Source organism: Monodon monoceros, unplaced genomic scaffold, assembly GCF_005190385.1.
Source record: "Monodon monoceros isolate NGI ecotype Baffin Bay Population unplaced genomic scaffold, NGI_Narwhal_1 Super_Scaffold_18, whole genome shotgun sequence".
In the NCBI taxonomy this organism is placed as follows: domain Eukaryota; kingdom Metazoa; phylum Chordata; class Mammalia; order Artiodactyla; family Monodontidae; genus Monodon; species Monodon monoceros.
In genome coordinates, this window is record NW_021703774.1 from 77078130 (window position 1) to 77100245 (window position 22116).

The 22116-nt window shown below is 38.2% G+C and overlaps 1 non-coding gene across 1 annotated transcript; it reads right to left on the minus strand.

The window, feature by feature from the left end:
- Positions 1-21340: 21340 nt before the first annotated feature.
- Positions 21341-21448, minus strand: LOC114900074. The gene has a single exon (XR_003794701.1). It is a non-coding gene; the product is annotated as a U6 spliceosomal RNA (small nuclear RNA).
- Positions 21449-22116: the final 668 nt, after the last annotated feature.

Here is a 22116-nt window from a genome sequence, read left to right on the forward strand (position 1 = left end):
GCACTCTTTTTTCCCCCAGTCAAAGCTCATCCCCTTTATCCCATACACATGCACTTCACTGAGCTAAAGCTGTAGAACAGTGTAGCCTTGATTTATGAGAGCTGTGTTTCTTCCCTGATCCTGGCTGGCACAGTGCTGGAGTCTTTGCTTTTATGTGTCCACGTTAGGGGGCAACTGGCAACCAGCTGTTGGAAACTGGTCTAAGAAAATAATAAAAATAAAAATACTCATGGACTATCCTGTCACTCCAGGTCCTTGGTACCTGCCATCAGCCTTGGAATAAATAAGAGGGTCTTTCCCCCTTGGAATGAGGTTTCTCTATGACAAACAGATTTATATTGTGCTGGAATGATTGGTAGGTACCAAGGGGGTCTTGCTTGAGAGCTAATAATTGAGACTGTTAAAACAATAACTCACATAGTCCCCATCCCCTTTATCCCTGAAGGGTCCCCAAGTACTACATATGCAATGTACTCCCAAGCCTGGGGTCCTACTAAACTTAGCTGTGTGGAGGGTAAAAGGTAACACCTGGGAAAGACTAGACACAGGGAGTGCCAGCACCCTATGAATCTCCCCACTCAGGTGAGGGGTTATCACGGGGCAGGAGCCAATGGCAGAAAGAAAAGGGAAAGTTGTTTTGGGAGAGTGGCTCCCTCACATTCATGAGTAGGGAAAGAGGTCTCTTTAAAGACAAAAATTCTCTGAGTGTTCTGAGTCATAGGTCCTTCATAAGTATTTTGTGTACTGTATACATGATACACGTCAACCACCTCAGGGTATTTATTTACTTGTTTACAATTTATTTGTTGCATACTTTGAAGAAAGATTTGAGATAGCTTATAATACATGTAGGACAAAACAGTTGATATTTAAGTAGAAGGTGAAATCATGTAGACTGAGGAGAAAATAAATATATCAAAACCTTAAGCCAGCATTTGTCAAACTAAGTTACTCAATTAGTTTTGTTGGGGGTAAATAGGTATTTCTTGAAAGGTTGTTCTGTAATCAAAGAAATTAAGCAAACTTTGGGTGAAGAAAAGCTAGACATATTTCTTTTTTTTTTTTACTGCAAAATTCCCCAGATTCTTTTATTTGCTAAAAAGTAGTATAAAATTCCAAGACAGTGACACCATTACATGTTTTTTTCATGGTGTTCTGTAAAACACACTTTGTGAAAAATGGACCTATGCCAAAATGATGTCTGGAATGAAGCAGTAATTTAAGTTCCAAGCTCCTTAGGAATCAAGGCAAAAAGGACATTTATGATAAAGGAATATAGACTTGCTCTTTAGATGAGAGTGACACTTATTTTTTAAAATAAATTTCAAAAGAGATTTATCCCATGTATTCTTGTTCAAAGGGTACTAGATAATTTGATGGGTGTTGTCATGAGGAGTGATTTTGTAGAAAAGGCAGTCTTGCTTTTATTATGGCCATTTCTTACTTTGACTCATAACACAATATAGAGAACACTGGGGAAGGCATCAAATTAAAAAATACAAGTTCCTGAAAGGTAGGATTGCCAGATAAAGTACAGTGCACGCAGTAAAATTTGAATTTCAGCTAACAAATTTTTAGCATGTCTAAAAATTGCATAGAATATACTTATACTATAAAACTTTTCATTCTTTAGTTAAAATTAAAATTTAACTGGGTGCCCTGAAATTTTGTTAAATCTCACAACCCAACTAGAACGTCAAGACTTGAGTCATACGTTTGAATCACCCAGCAGCCTCCACTCTGGAATAATCACCATGCCTGGCATTGCCACCACCCTCTTTCAATTGACCCACACTGATCAGAGAGTCCACAAGTTGTCAAATCTGTCTTCACCTGCCCCACCACCAAATCTCAGGAGTACCAGCTCTTATCTCTGTGTTTCCCTGGAAAATGGGCTTGCCAACCCTTTGGAATACTCTCAAGTTGGCAGTCAGCCCTTCAGTTCCCTGAAGCTGATGGTCAGCCTTAAGAGGGAACATTTGTTTGGTTGTCATGGGCAAGCAAGGATTTTACCTTCTAGGCAAGCCCTCCAGTATTTATCGCACTGTCTCTGCACTTGTAGTATATTATTAGCCTTTTATGCCTTCTCTGTCACCTGTTGAAATGAGAACGCAAGGTCTCTGGGCCTCTGCAGCCCTTTCCCTTACATTACCTTAAGTCACACCAGATGTGGGCCTTTGCTGCTTAAGACGACTAATTGATTTCACTAGTCACAATACTTCTATTGTTTTATTTTTTAAACACAAATAAACACTGTGGTGGATTTGCTCTTCCTTCTCCCTTTCTCCTCTTGCCAAAAGTTATTCAATTAAAGGCATCTGGAAAGTGTGACAAAGAAATCCATCGATGGAGTATATCTACTGTTAAAGGAAAAAAAAAAAAAAGAAGAGAAGAATGAAAGGAGGAGGATAAAGGATTGTAGGGAAGAGGGAAGGAAGCCTCTCAGGGACCAGCAGTAACTCTGATGGATGGCTTGTGTGTGTAAGACGTTATTATTTGTTATGTGAGTGTAGGGAGATGGCAGTCGAGCTGAGCAATACACCTGCTGGGCTCCAAGAAGCCAAAACAGCTGCACACATTGATTTAGAAGCTTGCTACTTGGGGCTCCAGGAACGAATCAAGCGACAGCTCATAAAAAAAGAGGGTTTTATGATTTCCCCCCTCTTTCTGTAAGCAAACGGCCACATCATATGTTTTCCTAACACGGTTATAACTCAAAATTAAATCCCAGCCCAAGGTGTCAGCCTGGTGCCATGTCAGGATTGTAACGGCTTGTTTTAGAGGTCGTCATGGAGATGGTGAAGAAAGGATGGGGGTAGGTCTTGGGAGGTAGGAAAGGGTACAGAGTGTTCTTTGACTCTGTGTGGCTTAGGCACTTAAGAACAATTAGCGTTAGGTTTTGTTTTAAAGAAGTGAGCTACCTTGCAGTGTTTAGCTGGTGATTTTATGCTACTGACAACCTCTATTCATAGTGTTAAAATGGAAAGCACTGTCTCACTAGGGAGCTACCCCATCCAAAGTGAGTAAGGGTGAGTTGTGGCACATGTGCTGCCAAAGTAAGGCTCTTAGAGGCAGTCTGTCTGCCTCACACTCCAAATCTGGTTGTTGAGTACACAAAATGGAATGGAGTCAAAATACTTTTGGTAAATGCTGAATGAAAGTGCTTGGTCATAAAGAAAAGAGAAGCTTTTTAAAAGGGCTTTGAGATTTCTCCGAAGTTACAGCCTGAATGTGCAAGGCCAAGGTGCTATGGGCCCTGATGTCAGATAAATCTCCACTCAACACTCACCCCAAAGGTGACGATAGTCTGTAGGACTGTCAGATAAGCTCTTATGTAGGATTTTATAGTATCATGGATTTCATTCACTTAGCAAGTAGTTACTGAGCATTAGAAACCTTAAAAATGGTATGATGAATATTCATAAATGAACAAATGAATGAAAGAATAAGTGAGTGAAAAATATGATTTTATGCCTCATTACTAATAGTTCTGGAACAGCACAATCACAGCAAAAAGAATAATGCTGTTCTTCCAAAGCCCAAATCGGCACAATCCCCAAGGTTCAGACATTAGTGAAGGCTCTTACTTTGACATTTTTGTTTGCAGAGAAGTCATTTGTCAATCTTCTCTCTACCATTACTTGGAAGTCAACACATCTCCAGTCCAAGCTCTCTCCTGAACTCTCATTCTGCATCTCCAGCTGCCTTTAGTACATTTCACTTAGATTCCACAGTTTTTGAACTATTCTCCTTCTTCTTCCCTAAATAATTTTTTATCTTGGTTTTCAGCTTTTTTATTATGGTACCATATTAGTCTTAGCCATTGAAGCTCAAAATATCAGATATAACTTTGGTTTCCTTTCTAGATCCAAATAGACACCACACACTCTCCTTCCTTCTTTCACAACGTCTCTCAAGTCTATAACTGCTTTCTCACTTCTGCTGTCATTTCCTAGTTCAGTCCCATATTAACTCATGTGTCAGCTGCAGCCATTGTTTCCATTCAATCTCTTTTCCTTTAGTCTCTAAGCTCCCTTTCCATCCAGCAGTTACAACACACCGAGCACCTTGCTGCCAGGGTAAATTTCTCCAATTATGACACGCTTCCAGAAGCTCCAATCACTCCTTCATTTCCCATAGAATAAATTTATTTTTATTGGAGTATAATTGCTTTACAATGTTGTGTTAGTTTCTGCTGTACAATGAACTGAATCAGCTATGTGTATACCTATTTCCCCTACCTCTTGGACCTCCCTCCCACCCATCTAGGTCATCATAGAGCACCGAGCTGAGCTGAGCTCCCTGTGCTATATGGCAGGTTCCCACTAGCTATCTATCTTACACATGGTAGCATATTTATGTCAAACCTAATCTCCCAATTCATCCCACCCTCCCCTTCCACACCCCCATGTCTACATGTCCATCCTCTACATCTACGTCTCTATTCCTGCCCTGCAAATAGGTTCTTTTGTACCATTATTCTAGATTCCACATATATGCGTTAATATACGATATTTATTTTTCTCTTTCTGATTTACTTCACTCTGTATGACAGACTCTAGGTCCACCCACACCTATACAAAGGACCCAATTTCGTTCCTTTTTATGGCTGGGTAATATTCCATTGTATATATGTACCATGTCTTTTTTATCCATTCATCTGTCGTTGGACATTTAGGTTGTTTCCATGTCCTGGCTATTGTAAATAGTGCTGCAATGAACATTGGGGTACATGTGTCCTTTTGAATTATGGTTTTCTCAGGGTATATGCCCAGTAGTGGGATTGCTGGGTCATATGGTAGTTCTATTTTTGATTGTTTAAGGAACCTCCATACTGGTCTCCATAGTGGCTGTATCAATTCCCACCAACAGTGTAAAAGGGTTCCCTTTTCTCCACACTCTCTCCAGCATTTATTGCTTGTAGATTTTTGATGATGGCCATTCTGACCAGTGTGAGGGTAGTTCTGATTTGCATTTCTCTAATAATTAGTGATGTCGAGCATCTTTTCATGTGCCTCTTGGCCACCTGTGTGTCTTCTCTGGTGAAATGTCTGTTTAGGTCTTCCGCCCATTTTTTATTTGGGTTGTTTTTTTGATATTGAGCTCCATGAGCTGTTGTATATTTTAGAGATTAATCCTTTGTCAGTTGCTTTGTTTGCACATGTTTTCTCCCATTCTGAGGGTTGTCTTTTTGTCTTGTTTATGGTTTCCTTTGCTGTGCAAAAGCTTTTAAGTTTCATTAGGTCCCATTCACTTATTTTTGTTTTTATTTTCATTACTCTGGGAGGTGGGTCAAAAAAGATCTTGCTGTGTTTTATGTCAAAGAGTGTTTTTCCTATGTTTTCCTCTAAGAATTTTATAGTGTCCGGTTTTACATTTAGGTCTTTAATCCATTTTGAGTTTATTTTTGTGTATGGTGTTAGGTAGTGTTCTAATTTCATTCTTTTACATGTAGCTGTCCCGTTTTGCCAGCACCACTTATTGAAGAGACTGCCTTTTCTCCATTGTATGTTCTTGCCTCCTTTGTTACAGATTAGGTGACCATACATGTGTGGGTTTAACTCTGGGCTTTCTATCCTTTGCCATTGATCTATATTTCTGTTTTTGTACCAGTATCATACTGTCTTGATTACTGTAGCTTTGTAATATAGTTTGAAGGCCAGGAGCCCGATTCCTCCAGCTCCATTTTTCTTTCTCAAGGTTGCTTTGGCTATCCCATATAATAAAATTTACATATTGTCATGTGTTGTTTAAGGATCAGTCTTGCCCTTCTAGCTCCATTTTCTACTGATAACATATTGTATTTAATTATTTATAACATACTGTATTTGTATTAGCAAAAATAACATTAAATAATAAGTAAAATTATTAAATCGATGTATCTGTCACTGTACTGAGCATTTTACATGTATATTTTTTCTTTCTACTCCTGCAGTATTCCTATGAGATAGGTACTGTTATTATCTCTTCAGATGATAATATTGAAGCACAAAGAAGTTTTATGTACCTTGCTCAAGGTCACCAATGGGAGAGCTGGAATTTGACCTATGCAGTAGATTCTGACCCCACATGGTCTTAGAACCTGTACCGTTACCACTTTACAACAGCTTACCCTGCCTCCTGAAGAAAGCTTGTGCTCTACTACCTCCCTGCCTTGGCTTTATTACCTCCCTTTTCCAGATTGATTTCTTGCCTCCTCTTAACATAATTTCAAGCAGTTTTGAAGTTGTACTCAAATGTCTACTCCTCCATTAAACACATGTGCCCCCAAAGAATTCTCTTTCCTCAATTACTGTAGTATCCACTGTCTCCACCATTCACTGATATTCATCATGCATTATCAGATATTCATATGTTCTTATACTTCTCTTTATTCTCCTCACTACCTGGCACCATAACTTCTACCAGAGCTTCCTCAATACATAGGTAATTGCCAGAATGAAGAACTCTGAAATGAACTATACCAGGGACACCTTTCACACCTTATTCTTTGTCCTGTCTCCTGGTTTTAAAACTTGTCTCTGCATCCCTTTACTTTTTTTAGAAGTAATTTTTAACCTTCTTTGGGCTGTCATTTGGCCTCTTGAAACTGTGGATACTCTCCTTTTTCCTAAACTCCTAGGAAGTATTGAGCAGGTGAACAGGAAGACACTGGGTCTAATAGTAGAGCAGATAAACATCAGCCTTTGGGGCCATTATGTAAGGCTATTCAGCAGTACATCCCTTCCTTTGGTAGCCTTTCAAGATGGCAGACTGTCTCCTGCCTCCTCCTCTGCTAGTCTTGAATCTCCCTGCTCAATGCTTTTACTAGAGTGGCCTCCTTGGGCAGAGCTTCATACTTGAAACTTAGCTTCAGCCATTCCCAGGTGAATGTCCCTCAATTGTAACATATTTCCTTGGGAGACTTTGCTACTGCCCTGTGGGAAAACAATCAAATAATGAATACTTTATAAGTGAATACATACTTTAAGTGTGTTTCTCTTTCAGCCTAAAGGAAAGAATTTCTAATAGTGTGACATTTTAGGTGTTATGGGGGAAGGGCAAACAGGGAATTGTGTGTGTAGCAGGGAGGACATTCCTGCATCCTTGAATCATAACTCCTCTACCATAAGAAAGACTAGCCCTGAAAATGAGCATTCATGCCTTGACACCACAGGAAAATAATATCATACAAATATGAGAGTTGCCAGAATCCAAAGAGTTAGTACAAACATTTTGTCAACTATTAAGTGTTTCCCCTACAGAAGTATAGCTGCTTCTAGCACATACTAGGAATTGTAGAGTTTGAAAGTGATTATCTAGAATGTGAATCATATTTGTGATAGGTAGGAAACGTGCATCTCAGGAAAGCTGAGGAACGATACTGGATTTTAGCAGTGATACGGAAGGAAGAAAGTTTACTAATCCACATTATAATGTATCTAATCATTGACCGTCATCTGTTAAGATGGTAATGTTCCTGGGAGAGATGACACGCTAAATCACCGTAAGTCCAAAAAGAAAATATGACGTTATCAACAATGAAGATAAAAATTAGCCATCTATCAGATTACTGAGGGATTAGGTATGAAATGGGAGAGTTCTGTTAAAGATGGGAGGAAAAGGAATAGTAGGTTTGTTTGCCTGGGGTGTTGCCAGGAAAGCCTGGTTCTAGGAGGGTACAATATATGGTGGACAGCTACCAAAACAACAAAGGAACACGAAGAGCCTGGGGAGAAAAAAAAAAACATGGGAGATGGCTGTAGGAACAACATCATAACAGAGCCCGATGACACATTTCCTCTAGTTTACTCCCTTTGTTAAATGAATCACTTGGGCATTAAAGCTTCACGTTAATTTAAGCAGATCGCATATGGTATATCCTGAACCACAGATCACTTAATTGTGAGTACTTAACTCTGTTATTTTAGTGCAGTCTGTGGTCTCAGCTGAATATTTACATAATTAGTTGTAGACAAAGTGATATACTGTCTTTGTTTCCTCAATTATTAAATATGAATATGATCACAGAAATTTTATAAGTAATTGATACAAAGTATCAAAGTACCTGACAGCATTTTATACATATAAAATACTAAATGCTACATAAGAGAGCTGTATTTCTAGAAATATGATTAAGCATTTTCTTATGAAGATTGAATTTTCTCACAGGATACTCCTAAAATTAATCTGCTCTATGAATAAAGTTATTAAGCTGTATATCTGTGTGGGGGCTACAAGGCTGCCAGATTAAGTTAATTGACGAGTTGTTTTCATTATGTCCATAACTTCCTCCAATTATAAACATTTTATTATTCTGTAGTTTTAGTGGCCTATATACCACAGGGCACATTTTCAAAGCATTCCATCATCTTTTCTTAAAGCCTTATCTCCCATTAGTAATAAAATGAAGCCTATAGTTTTAAAGGCCCAGCTCAAGAATTTTCAGTCCCTACTTTTCATTCATCTATTCATCCAACAAACATATATAGAATGTTTATTATATGTCAGGATTTGATCTGTGTACTGATAATAAAATTTGCTATCTAATTACTTTATTACATACAATCCTAGGTACAAATATTTACCATCTGGCTTTCTTGGTTTGTCTAAATCCTATACAGGACCATTGCATAACTTTAACAGTTAATAAATTCCTGGGAATTTTATTCTGCCATTAAATGTTAAAAAACAGTTTGTGACCATTTTTATATATATATATATATGTTATTTAAAGAATAATTTTAAAAAACCATGTATCCATCACTCAACTTAAAAATAAATATATTTCACAACAAAAGCCAAAATAAACTGGGACTAAATCATACTAAAAAGCTACACAGCAAAGGAAACCATCAGCAAAATGAAAAGGCAACCTGCTGAATGGGAGAAGATACTTGCTGCGAGGGTCAATTTCCCCAGTTATAACATGCTTCCAAAAGTTCCAATCACTCCCTCATTTCCCATAGAATAAAATTCACATATTGTCATCTGGTGCTTAAGGATGACAGCTCTATTCCCTACTGATGGCACATATAAATATTCTGTTTAGCAAAAATAACATTAAATAATAATAAATGAAAACACAGCTTATGGAATGGGAGAAAATATATGCATAGCACATATCCAATACGGTGTTAATATCAAAAATACACAAGGAACTCTTACAACTCAATAGCAAACAAACAAACAAAAACAAAATACCAAATAACCTAATTTAAAAATGGGCAAATGGGGCTTCCCTGGTGGCGCAGTGGTTGAGAGTCTGCCTGCCGATGCAGGGGACATGGGTTCGTGCCCCGGTCCAGGAAGATCCCACATGCCGCGGAGCGGCTGGGCCCGTGAGCCATGGCCGCTGAGCCTGCCCGTCTGGAGCCTGTGCTCCGTAATGGGAGAGGCCACAACGGTGAGAGGCCCGCGTACCGCAAAATAAACAAATAAATAAATAAGGGCAAATGACCTAAATAGACATTTTTCCACTAAAGATATACAAATGACCAACGGGTATAAGAAAAAGTGTTCAGCATCACTCTTCATCAGGGAACTGTAAATCAAAACCATAATGAGATATCACCTCATATCTGTTGGAATGTCTATTATCGAAAAGACAAGAGATAACAAATGCTAGCAAGGATGTGGAATAAAGGGAACCCTTTTGCACTGTTTTAGGAAAGTAAACTGGTACAGACACTATGGAAAATGGTATGAAGATTTCTCAAGAAATTAAAAATAGAACTCCCATATGATCCAACAATCCCACTTCTGGGTATACATCCAAAAGAAATGAAAACAGGATCTTGAAGCGTTATCTGCACTCCCATGTTCACTGCAACATTATTACATTAGCCAAGATATGGAAACTGATCAAGGGTCCATCAATGGAAGAATGGAAAAAGAAAATGTGACCATATTTTGAAATGAAATGAAATAAGCTAGACAGAGATAAAAATGTCACATGGTATCACTTATATGTGGAATCTTAAAAAAAAAGGTGAACTCACAGAAACAGAAAGTAGAAGGGTGGTTACCAGGGGCTGGCAGGGTGGGGGAAATAGAAGAGTATAAACTTTCAGAAAAAAATATGTCAACAATTCCTTTAAAGCTTCTGGTCCCTTCCAAAATCACATAAAGTTTCCTTCCCTGCTACAGGTCTTCCTCAACTTATGATGGAGTTACATTCCAAAAACCCATCATAAATCGAAAATATCCTAAGACAAAAAAGCATTTAATACACATAACCTGTGAACATCATAGCTTAGCCTAGCCTACCTTAAATGTGCTCAGAACACTTACCTTAGCCTATATTGTGCAAAATCTTTGAACACAGAGCCTATTTTATAATAAGATGTTGAATATCTCATGTAATTTATTGAATACTGTACTGAATGTGAAAAACAGAATGGCTGTATGGGTACAGAATGGTTGTGTGTTGTTTGTTTACGCTCATGATCTTTAGACTGACAGTGAACTGAGGGCTTACTGCTTCTGTCCAGCACCACGAGAGTTATTGTATGACATATCGCTAGCCCGGGAAAAGATCAAAATTCAAAGTATGGTTTCTACTGAATGTGCATTCCTTTTGCACCATTGTGAAGTTGAAGAATTGTAAGTCAAACTATCATGAGTTGGGGACTATTTTTAGAAACCCATACTAATCTGAAACTTTCTTGGCTCAACATCGTGCAGTTCATCTACATTATCAGCTGTTGGATAGTTCACTCATTTTCACTGCTATACACTATTCTACAATTTGTTTTTAAATTCTTCAGTAAATGGATATGTAGTTGGTTGCTAGTTTTTGTTTGGTGTGTTTCATTTTGTTTTTTGCTGTTAAGAATAATTCTGCCACAAACATTCTTATCCACGTGCCCTGTTACAATATAGGCAAGTTTGCCAAGGATGTGTACCCAGGAGTGGAATAGCTATGTTGTAGGGTATGAACTCCTTTAACTTTGCTGGATAATGCTGAATTTTGTCCTATGGTGTTTGTACCAAACTACACTGCTACCACAGTGTATGAGTTCTCAGTTTTCCAAAGATTTGTCAAAGTCAGTCTCAGCTTAATTTCTGACAATCTGTTGAGCATAAGTGGTATATCATTGTGGTTTTAATGTGTATTTTCTTGATTAGTAAAAATACAACGTCTCACATGTTTATTGGTCATTTATGCGATTTGTATTTCGTCTTCTGTGAAATGTTTGTTCATGACATTGGCCATTTTTGATTTGTCTTTTACTTATTGATTCATACATTGTATATGTGTGTGTGTGTGTGTGTGTGTGTGTATTTGTGGCTTGGTTTTTTACTTTTATGTTTTGAATTTTGATGAACAAAAGTTCTTAATTTTATTGTAGCCAAATGTATCATTTTTCTCCCTTTTGACTTGCATATTTTTGTTCTCCTAAAAAAAGTCTTTTATCTCAACATCATGAAAATCCTTTTAGTCTATCTGGAATTGACTTTTTTATATAATGGGAGATAGGGATCCAATTTCAAGGTTTTTCTTTTTTTCTATATGGGCACCACTTATCTGCAATGCTAGTTCTGTTATAGTTTAAGCATTACCATCTGTGTGGATCTTTTTCTGGACTCTTTATTCTGGCCTATTGATCCATTTGTTAATTTCTGAAGCAATACAATGCTACCTTAATAATTCTATCTTTCTAAAACTCTTGACACAGAGAAAGATAAATCCTCCCACCCAACCTATCATTCTTACTCAAGAGCATCTTACTTTTGTTTTCATATTTTTCTCTCCATTTTACAAATATATACATATTTATTACATATTATGTATATAATTTTCTTTAAATAAAAATTTATATAGGTAATACACTCACGTGGTTAAAAAAATCAAGAAACATAAGGTAGTATGCTGCGAAAATTCATCCTCCTGTCCCTGGTCCCCAGCTACACGGTTCCATCCCTGTAAACAGTTATTACTAGTTTCTTCAGTAGCCTCCCAAGGATACCCAGGACATTATATATAATATAGATATATAAATATTTAATATATATTTATATATATATATAAATCAAGTATATATGTGAATAAAATCTCTCTTTTGCCATGACCATAAGTACCATTCTGGAATGTTCCTTATTTTGCTTTATCTCTAAAAATAGATTTATCTATCTAATTAGTACATAAGGAGCTTCCCTTTTCTATGGCTAAAAAATATTCAATTTTAAGGCCATACCGTAATTTATTTTGTTAGGCTCCTAGTGATGAAGTTTCATGTCTTTTCCAATATTTTTCAATTAGAAAAATGTTGAAATTACTAATTTTTAACATACATTTCATACAATGCAAATCATTCTATACAGGATAAATCTCAAGAAATAAAATTCTGTATGCATTTATAATTTTGATGGATTCCTATCAATTTATAGTCCTAAAGCAATATATGAAAATGCCTATTTTTCCAGTTACCAGCACGCTGTACTATCAAACTTGCCCTTTGCATAACTTAAGTAAATTATAGAATAGTAGTGAATCTTTAACATCTTTCTTACCAGTATTAAAAATTTATGTATATTTGTATGTTTAAGAGCTATTCGTGGTTGGAGGGGAAGATGGCGGAAGAGTAAGACGCGGAGATCACCTTCCTCCCCACAGATACGCCAGAAATACATCTACACCTGGAACAACTCCTACAGAACACCTACTGAACGCTGGCAGAAGACCTCAGACCTCCCAAAAGGCAAGAAACTCCCCACGTACCTGGGTAGGGCAAAAGAAAAAAGGAAAAACAGAGACAAAACCAGCCAGAAGTCAGTGCTGTGCCTCTGAGGTGAGAGAGCCAATTTCAGGACACTGGTCAATAGGGACAGGACCTGCACCAGTGGGAGGGAGCCGTGAAGGAGGAAAGGTTTCCACACACTAGGAAGCCCCTTCGCGGGCAGAGATGGTGGGTGGCGGAGGGGGAAGATTCGGAGCCGCAGAGGAGTGCACAGCAACAAGGGTGCGGAGGGCAAAGCAGAGAGATTCCCGCACAGAGGATCAGGGCCGACCGGCACTCACCAGCCCGAGAGGCTTGTCTGCTCACCCGCCGGGGCGGGCGGGGCAGCGAGCTGAGGCTCGGGCTTCGGTCCAAAGCACAGGGAGAGGACTGGGGTTGGCGGCGTGAACATAGCCTGAAGGGGTTAGTGCACCATGGCTAGCCGGGAGGGAGCCCGGGAAAAGGTCTAGACCTGCTGAAGAGGCAAAAGACGTTTTCTTCCATCTTTGTTTCCTGGTGCGCGAGGAGAGGGGATTAAGAGCGCTGCTTAAAGGAGCTCCAGAGACGGGCATGAGACGCGGCTAAAAGCGTGGACCCCAGAGACGGGCAGGAGATGCTAAGGCTGGTGCTGCCACCACCAAGAAGCCTGTGTGCGAGCACAGGTCACTATCCACACCTCCCTTCCGGGGAGCCTGTGCAGCCCGCCACTGCCAGGGTCCCGGGATCCAGGGACAACTTCCCCGGGAGAACACACGGCGCGACTCACGCTGGTTCAATGTCATGCTGGCCTCTGCCGCCGCAGGCTCGCCCTGCACTCCATGCCCCTCCCTCCCCCCGGCCTGAGTGAGCCAGAGCCCCGGAATCAGTGGCTCCTTTAACCCTGTCCTGTCTGAGCAAAAAAACAGACGCCCTCCGGTGACCTACATGCAGAGGTGGGGCCACATCCAAAGCTGAGCCCCGGGAGCTGTGAGAGCAAAGAAGAGAAAGGGAAATCTCTCCCAGCAGCCTCAGAAGCAGCGGATTAAAGCTCCACAATCAATTTGATGTACCCTGCATCTGTGGAATACCTGAATAGACAACGAATCATCCCAAATTGAGGAGGTGGACTTTGACAGCAAGATTTATTTTTTCCCCTTTTCCTATTTTTGTGAGTGTGTATGTGTATGCTTCTGTGTGAGATTTTGTCTGTATAGCTTTGCTTCCACCATTTGTCCGAGGGTTCTATCCATGCTTTTTTTTAAATTTTTTTAATTTAATAATTATTTTTTATTTTAATAACTTTATTTTATTTTAGTTGATCTTCTTTCTTTCTTTCTTTCCTTCCTTCCCTCCTTTAGAAAATGAATCATCCCAAATTGAGGAGGTGGACTTTGAGAGCAAGATTTATGACTTTTCCCCGTTTTCCTCTTTTTGTGAGTGTGTATGAGTATGCTTCTGTATGAGATTTTGTCTGTATAGCTTTGCTTCCACCATTTGTCCTAGGGTTCTATCCGTCCATTTGTTTTTTTTTTTAATTTTTTTCTTTTTTCGTAATAATTATACTTTTATTTTAATAACTTTATTATATTTTACTTTATCTTCTTTCTTTCTTTGTTCCTTCCCTCCTTCCTTCCTTCCTCCCTCTGTCCCTCCCTCCCTCCTTTCTTTCTTTCCTTCTTTCTTCTTTCCTTCCTTCCTACCTTCATTCCTTCCTTTCTACTTCTACTAATTCTTTCTTTTTACTTTTTCTCCCTTTTATTCTGAGCCGTGTGGATGAAAGGCTCTTGGTGCTGCAGCCAGAAGTCAGTGCTGTGCCTCTGAGGTGAGAGAGCCAATTTCAGGACACTGGTCAACAAGAGACCTCCCAGCTCCACATAATATCAAACGGCAAAAATCTCCCAGAGATCTCCATCTCAACGCCAGCACCCAGCTTCACTCAACGAGCAGCAAGCTACAGTGCTGGACACCCTATGCCAAACAACTAGCAAAACAGGAACACAATCCCACCCATTAGCAGAGAGGCTGCCAAAAATCATATTAAGTCCACAGACACCCCAAAAAACACCACCAGACGTGGACCTGCCCACCAGAAACACAAGATCCAGCCTCATCCACCAGAACACAGGCACTAGTCCCCTGCACCAGGAAGCCTACACAACCCACTGAACCAACCTTAGCCACTGAGGACAGACAACAAAAACAATGGGAACTACGAACCTGCAGGCTGCAAAAAGGAGACCCCAAACACAGTAAGATAAGCAAAATGAGAAGACAGAAAAACACACCGCAGATGAAGGAGCAAGATAAAAACCCACCAGACCTAACAAATGAAGAGGAAATAGGCAGTCTACCTGAAAATGAATTCAGAATAATGATAGTAAAGATGATCCAAAATCTTAGAATAGACAAAATGCAAGAAACACTTAACAAGGACCTAGAAGAACTAAAGATGAAACAAACAACGATGAACAACACAATAAATGAAATGAAAAATATTCTAGATGGGATCAATAGCAGAATAACTGAGGGAGAAGAACGGATAAGTGACCTGGAAGATAAAATAGTGGAAATAACTACTGCAGAGCAGAATAAAGAAAAAAGAATGAAAAGAACTGAGGACAGTCTCAGAGACCTCTGTGACAACATTAAACACACCAACATTCGAATTATAGGGGTTCCAGAAGAAGAGAAAAAGAAAGGAACTGAGAAAATATTTAAAGAGATTATAGTTGAAAACTTCCCTAATATGGGAATGGAGATAGTTAATCAACTCCAGGAAGCACAGAGAGTCCCATACAGGATACATCCAAGGAGAAATACGCCAAGACACATTAATCAAACTGTCAAAAATTAAATACAAAGAAACCATATTAAAAGCAGCAAGGGAAAAACAACAAATAACACACAAGGGAATCCCCATAAGGTTAACAGCTGATCTTTCAGCAAAAACTTTGCAAGCCAGAAGGCAGTGGCAGGACATATTTAAAGTGATGAAGGAGAAAAACCTGCAAACAAGATTACTCTACCCAGCAAGGATCTCATTCATATTTGATGGGGAAATTAAAACCTTTACAGAGAAGCAAAAGCTGAGAGAGTTCAGCACCACAAAACCAGCCTTACAACAAATGCTAAAGGAACTTCTCTAGGCAAGAAACACAAGAGAAGGAAAAGACCTACAATAACGAACCCAAAACAACTTAGAAAATGGGAACAGGAACATACATATCGATAATTACCTTAAATGTAAATGGACTAAATGCTACCACCAAAAGACACAGACTGGCTGAATGGATACAAAAACAAGATCCATATATATGCTGTCTACAAGAGACCCACTTCAGACCTAGAGACACATACAGACTTAAAGTAAGGGGATGGAAAAAGTATTCCATGCAAATGGAAACAAAAAGAAAGCTGGAGTAGCAATTCTCATATCAGACAAAATAGACTTTAAAATAAAGACCATTAGTAGAGAGAAAGAAGGACACTACATAATGATCAAGCAATCAATTCAAGAAGAAGATATAACAATTGTAAATATTTATACACCCAACATAGGAGCACCTCAATACATAAGGCAAATAGTAACAGCCATAAAAGGGGAAATAGACAGTAACACATTCATAGTAGGGGACTTTAACACCCCACTTTCACCCATGGACAGATCATCCAACATGAAAATAAATAAGGAAACACAAGCTTTAAATGATACATTAAACAAGATGGATTTAATTGATATTTATAGGACATTCCATCCAAAAACAACAGAATACACATTTTTCTCAACTGCTCATGGAACATTCTCCAGGATAGATCCTATCTTGGGTCACAAATCAAGCCTTGGTAAATTTAAGAAAATTGAAATTGTATCAAGTATCTTTTCCGACCACAACGCCATGAGACTAGATATCAATTACAGGAAAAGATCTGTAAAAAATACAAATACATGGAGGTTAAACAATACACTACTTAATAACGAAGCGATCACTGAAGAAATCAAAGAGGAAATTAAAAAAATACCTAGAAACAAATGACAATGGAGACACGACAACCCAAAACCTATGGGATGCAGCAAAAGCAGTTCTAAGAGGGATGTTTATAGCAACACAAGCCCACCTTAAGAAACAGGAAACATCTCGAATAAACAACCTAACCTTGCACCTAAAGTAATTAGAGAAAGAAGAACAAAAAACCCACAAAGTTAGCAGAAGGAAAGAAATCATAAAAATCGGATCAGAAATAAATGAAAAAGAAATGAAGGAAACGATAGCAAAGATCAATAAAACTAAAAGCTGGTTCTTTGAAAGATAAAATAGATAAACCATTAGCCAGCCTCATCAAGAAAAACAGGGAGAAGACTCAAATCAATAGAATTAGAAATGAAAAAGGAGAAGTAACAACTGACACTGCAGAAATACAAAAGATCATTAGGGATTATTATAAGCAACTCTATGCCAATAAAATGGACAACCTGGAAGAAATGGACAAATTCTTAGAAATGCACAACCTGCCAAGACTGAATCAGGAAGAAATAGAAAATATGAACAGACCAATCACAAGCACTGAAATTGAAAACTGTGATTAAAAATCTTCCAACAAACAAAAGCCCAGGACCAGATGGCTTCACAGGCGAACTCTATCAAACATTTAGAGAAGAGCTAACACCTATACTTCTCAAACTCTTCCAAAATGTAGCAGAGGGAGGAATACTCCCAAATTCATTCTACGAGGCCACCATCACCTTGATACCAAAACCAGACAAAGATGTCACAAAGAAAGAAAATTACAGGCCAATATCACTGATGAACATATATGCAAAAATCCTCAACAAAATACTAGCAAACAGAATCCAACAGCACATTAAAAGGATCATACACCATAATCAAGTGGGGCTTATTCCAGGAATGCAAGGATTCTTCAATATACGCAAATCAATCAATGTGATAAACCATATTAACAAATGGAAGGAGAAAAACCATATGATCATCTCAATAGATGCAGAGAAAGCTTTCGACAAAATTCAACACCCATTTATGATAAAAACTCTGCAGAAAGTAGGCACACAGGGAACTTTCCTCAACATAATAAAGCCCATATATGACAAACCCACAGCCAATATCGTCCTCAATGGTGAATAACTGAAAGCATTTCCACTAAGATCAGGAACAAGACAAGGTTGCCCACTCTCACCACTCTTATTCAACATATTTTTGGAAGTTTTAGCCACAGCAATCAGAGAAGAAAAGGAAATAAAAGGAATCTAAATCAGAAAAGAAGAAGTAAAGCTGTCACTGTTTGCAGATAACATGATATTTTACATAGAGAATCCTAAAGATGCTACCAGAAAACTCCTAGAGCTAATCAATGAATTTGGTAAAGTAGCAGGATATAAAATTAATGCACAGAAATCTCTGGCATTCGTATACACTAATGATGAAAACTCTGAAAGTGAAATCAGGAAAACACTCCCATTTACCACTGCAACAAAAAGAATAAAATATCTAGGAATAAACCTACCTAAGGAGAAAAAAGACCTGTATGCAGAAAATTATAAGACACTGATAAAAGAAATTAAAGATGATCCAAATAGATGGAGAGATATACCACGTTCTTGTATTGGAAGAATCAACATTGTGAAAATGACTCTACTACCCAAAGCAATCTACAGATACAATGCAATCCCTATCAAACTACCACTGGCATTTTTCACAGAACTAGAACAAAAAATTTCACAATTTGTATGGAAACACAAAAGACCCCGAATAGTCAAAGCAATCTTGAGAACGAAAAACGGAGCTGGAGGAATCAGGCTCCCTGACTTCAGACTATACTAGAGAGCTACAGTAATCAAGACAGTATGGTACTGGCACAAAAACAGAAAGATAGATCAATGGAACAGGATAGAAAGCCCAGAGATAAACCCACGCACATATGGTCACCTTACCTTTGATAAAGGAGGCAGGAATGGATAGTGGAGAAAGGACAGCCTCTTCAATAAGTGGTGCTGGTAAAAGTGTACCGGTACATGTAAAAGCATGAGATTAGATCATTCCCTAACACCATACAAAAAAATAAGCTTAAAATGGATTAAAGACTTAAATGTAAGGCCAGAAACTATCAAACTCTTAGAGGAAAACATAGGCAGAACACTCTATGACATAAATCACAGCAAGATCCTTTTTGACCCACCTCCTAGAGAAATGGAAATAAAAACAAAAATAAACAAATGGGACCTAATGAAACTTCAAAGCTTTTGCACAGCAAAGGAAACCATAAAGAAGACCAAAAGACAACCCTCAGAATGGGACAAATATTTGCAAATGAAGCAACTGACAAAGGATTAATCTCCAAAAATTACAAGGAGCTCAATAACAAAAAAACAAACAACCCAATCCAAAAATGGGCAGAAGACCTAAATAGACATTTCTCCAAAGAAGATATACAGACTGCCAACAAACACATGAAAGAATGCTCAACATCATTAATCATTAGAGAAATGCAAATCAAAACTACAATGAGGTATCATCTCACACCGGTCAGAATGGCCATCATCAAAAAATCTAGAAACAATAAATGCTGGAGAGGGTGTGGAGAAAAGGGAACATTCTTGCACTGCTGGTGGGAATGTGAATTGGTAGAGCCACTATGGAGAACAGTATGGAGAACTACAAATAGAACTAAAGAACTACAAATAGAACTACCATATGACCTAGCAATCCCACTACTGGGCATATACCCTGAGAAAACCATAATTCAAAAAGAGTCATGTACCAAAACGTTCATTGCAGCACTATTTACAATAGCCCGGAGATGGAAACAACCTAAGTGTCCATCATCGGATGAATGGATAAAGAAGATGTGGCACATATATATAATGGAATATTACTCAGCCATAAAAAGAAACGAAATTGAGCTATTTGTAATGAGGTGGATAGACCTAGAGTCTGTCATACAGAGTGAAGTAAGTCAGAAAGAGAAAGACAAATACCGTATCCTAACACATATATATGGAATTTCAGAAAAAAAAGTGTCCTGAAGAACCTAGTAGTAAGACAGGAATAAAGACACAGTCCTACTAGAGAACGGACTTGAGGTTTTGGGAAGGGGGAAGGGTAAGCTGTGAGAAATCAAGAGAGTGTGGTGGACATATATACACTACCAAACGTAAGGTAGATAGCTAGTGGGAAGCAGCCACATAGCACAGGGAGATCAGCTCGGTGCTTTGTGACCGCCTGGAGGGGTGGGATAGGGAGGGTGGGAGGGAGGGAGATGCAAGAGGGAAGAGATATGGGAACATATGTATATGTATAACTGATTCACTTTGTTATAAAGCAAAAACTAACACACCATTGTAAAGCAATTATACTCCAATAAAAAAAAAGAGCTATTTGTATTTCCTTTTCTGTGGCCTGTATTTTAAAATCTTTGTCCATTTTTCTACTGGATCTATTCATTTTTAATAATAATTTTATAGGAGATTTTTAAATTTAGTAATGAAATTAGTAATCTGTCTGTGATAGGTATAGAAAATATTCCCCCACCCCCAGTTTATAATTTGTCTGTTGATCCTTTTTTCCTATCATGATTTTCTGCCATGCAGGAAGTTCTCATTTTTAAAAAATAAATTTATTGATTTATTTTTGGCTGCATTGGGTCTTTGTTGCTGTACGCAGGCTTTCTCTAGTTGTGGTGGTGGGGGGGCTACTCTTCGTTGTGGTGCGCGGGCTTCTCTTTGCCGTGGCTTCTCTTGTTGCAGAGCACAGGCTCTACGCGCACGGGTTTCAGTAGTTGTAGCTCACGGGCTGTAGTCTAGAGCGCAGTCTCAGTAGTTGTTGCACAGGGGCTTAGTTGCTCTGCAGCATGTGAGATCTTCCTGGATCAGCGCTCGTACCCGTGTCCCCTGCATTGGCAGGTGGATTGTTAACCACTGTGCCATCAGGGAAGTCCCAAGTTCTAATTTTTGTGCTGTTAAATTTATCAATCTTTCGTTTTATGATTCCTGTTTAGTGTGTAGTTAGAATGCTCTTCTTCATGCTTCCACTGCTATAAAAAAGTTCCAGTGATTTCTTAAAGTACTTGATGGTTTCATATTTCTAATTTGAATATGTTCTTCACTTGGAATTAATTTTGTTAAAACATAAGGTATGTATCTAAATTAACTTATTTCTAGATGACTATCCAGTTTTCCAAATAGATTTATTAAAGAGTGAATCTTTTATTCACTGATTTGATATACAATATTTGTCATATACTATGTCAGTTATCTACTGCTGCACAATAAACCATTCAAATATTTAGTGGCTTCGAACAATAATTACTTTATTTGGTCACATCTCTGTGGGTCAACAATTTGGACTGGGCTGAGTTGGGCAGTTCTGCTGTTCTCCTGTCTGGTCACTCATGTGACTGCACACTGATTGGTCTAGGGGGTCTCTACCATTTTCCTGAATTTATCTTACTGTTTATAATTTTAAAAAATGTATTATCTTGGAATTTACTATCTATACAAAAGGATAATTTTCTTCCTCCTTTCTAATTTTTACATCTCAAATTTCTTTCTGTTGTCTCATTAAGTTTTCTACTACCTCCAAACAATGTTAAATAATGGTGGTAATAATGGACATCCTCCTCTGTTCTTTTTCTTTTGTTTTGTTTTTGTTTTAAATATGGAACACTTCATGAATTTGCAATGTCATCCTTGTGCAAAAGCCATGCTAATCTTCTCTGTATTGTTCCACTTTTAGTAAATGTGCTACTGAAGTGAGTACTCCTCTGTTCTTTTTTAAAACAGCTTTACTTAGGTATAATTGATTACAAAGAACTATACATATTTAATGTGTATAATTTGAAGAGTTTGTACATATGCATACTCCCATGATACCATCACCACAATTCAGGTAAAAGACATATTCACCACCTCCCAGAGTTTCCTTGTGTCCCTTTGTTTCTGTGATAACAACATTTAACATGAGATCTATCCTCTTAAATTTTGAAGTGTACAATACTATATTGTTAACAATAGCCACACAGCAGATCTCTATAACTTATTAATGTTGTACAGCAAATCTCTATAACTTATTAATATAGCATAACTGAAACTTTATACCCACTGAATAACAACTCCCCAAATCCCCCACCCCCTAGCTCATGACAACCACTATTTCTCTTAGCAAATGTCTTCAAGGTTCATCCACATTGTTGCATATTGCAGGGTTTCCTTTTTTTAAAGGCTGAATAATATTCCATCCTATGTACATACCACATTTTTAAAATTAATTCATCTACTGATGAACACTCAGGTTTTTTCCGTATCTTGGCTACTATGAATAGTGCTACAAAGAACATGCGACTGGAAATCTCTCTTTGATATACTGAATTCAATTCTTTTGGATACATACCCAGAAGTGGGATTGCTGGATAATATGGTAGTTCTATT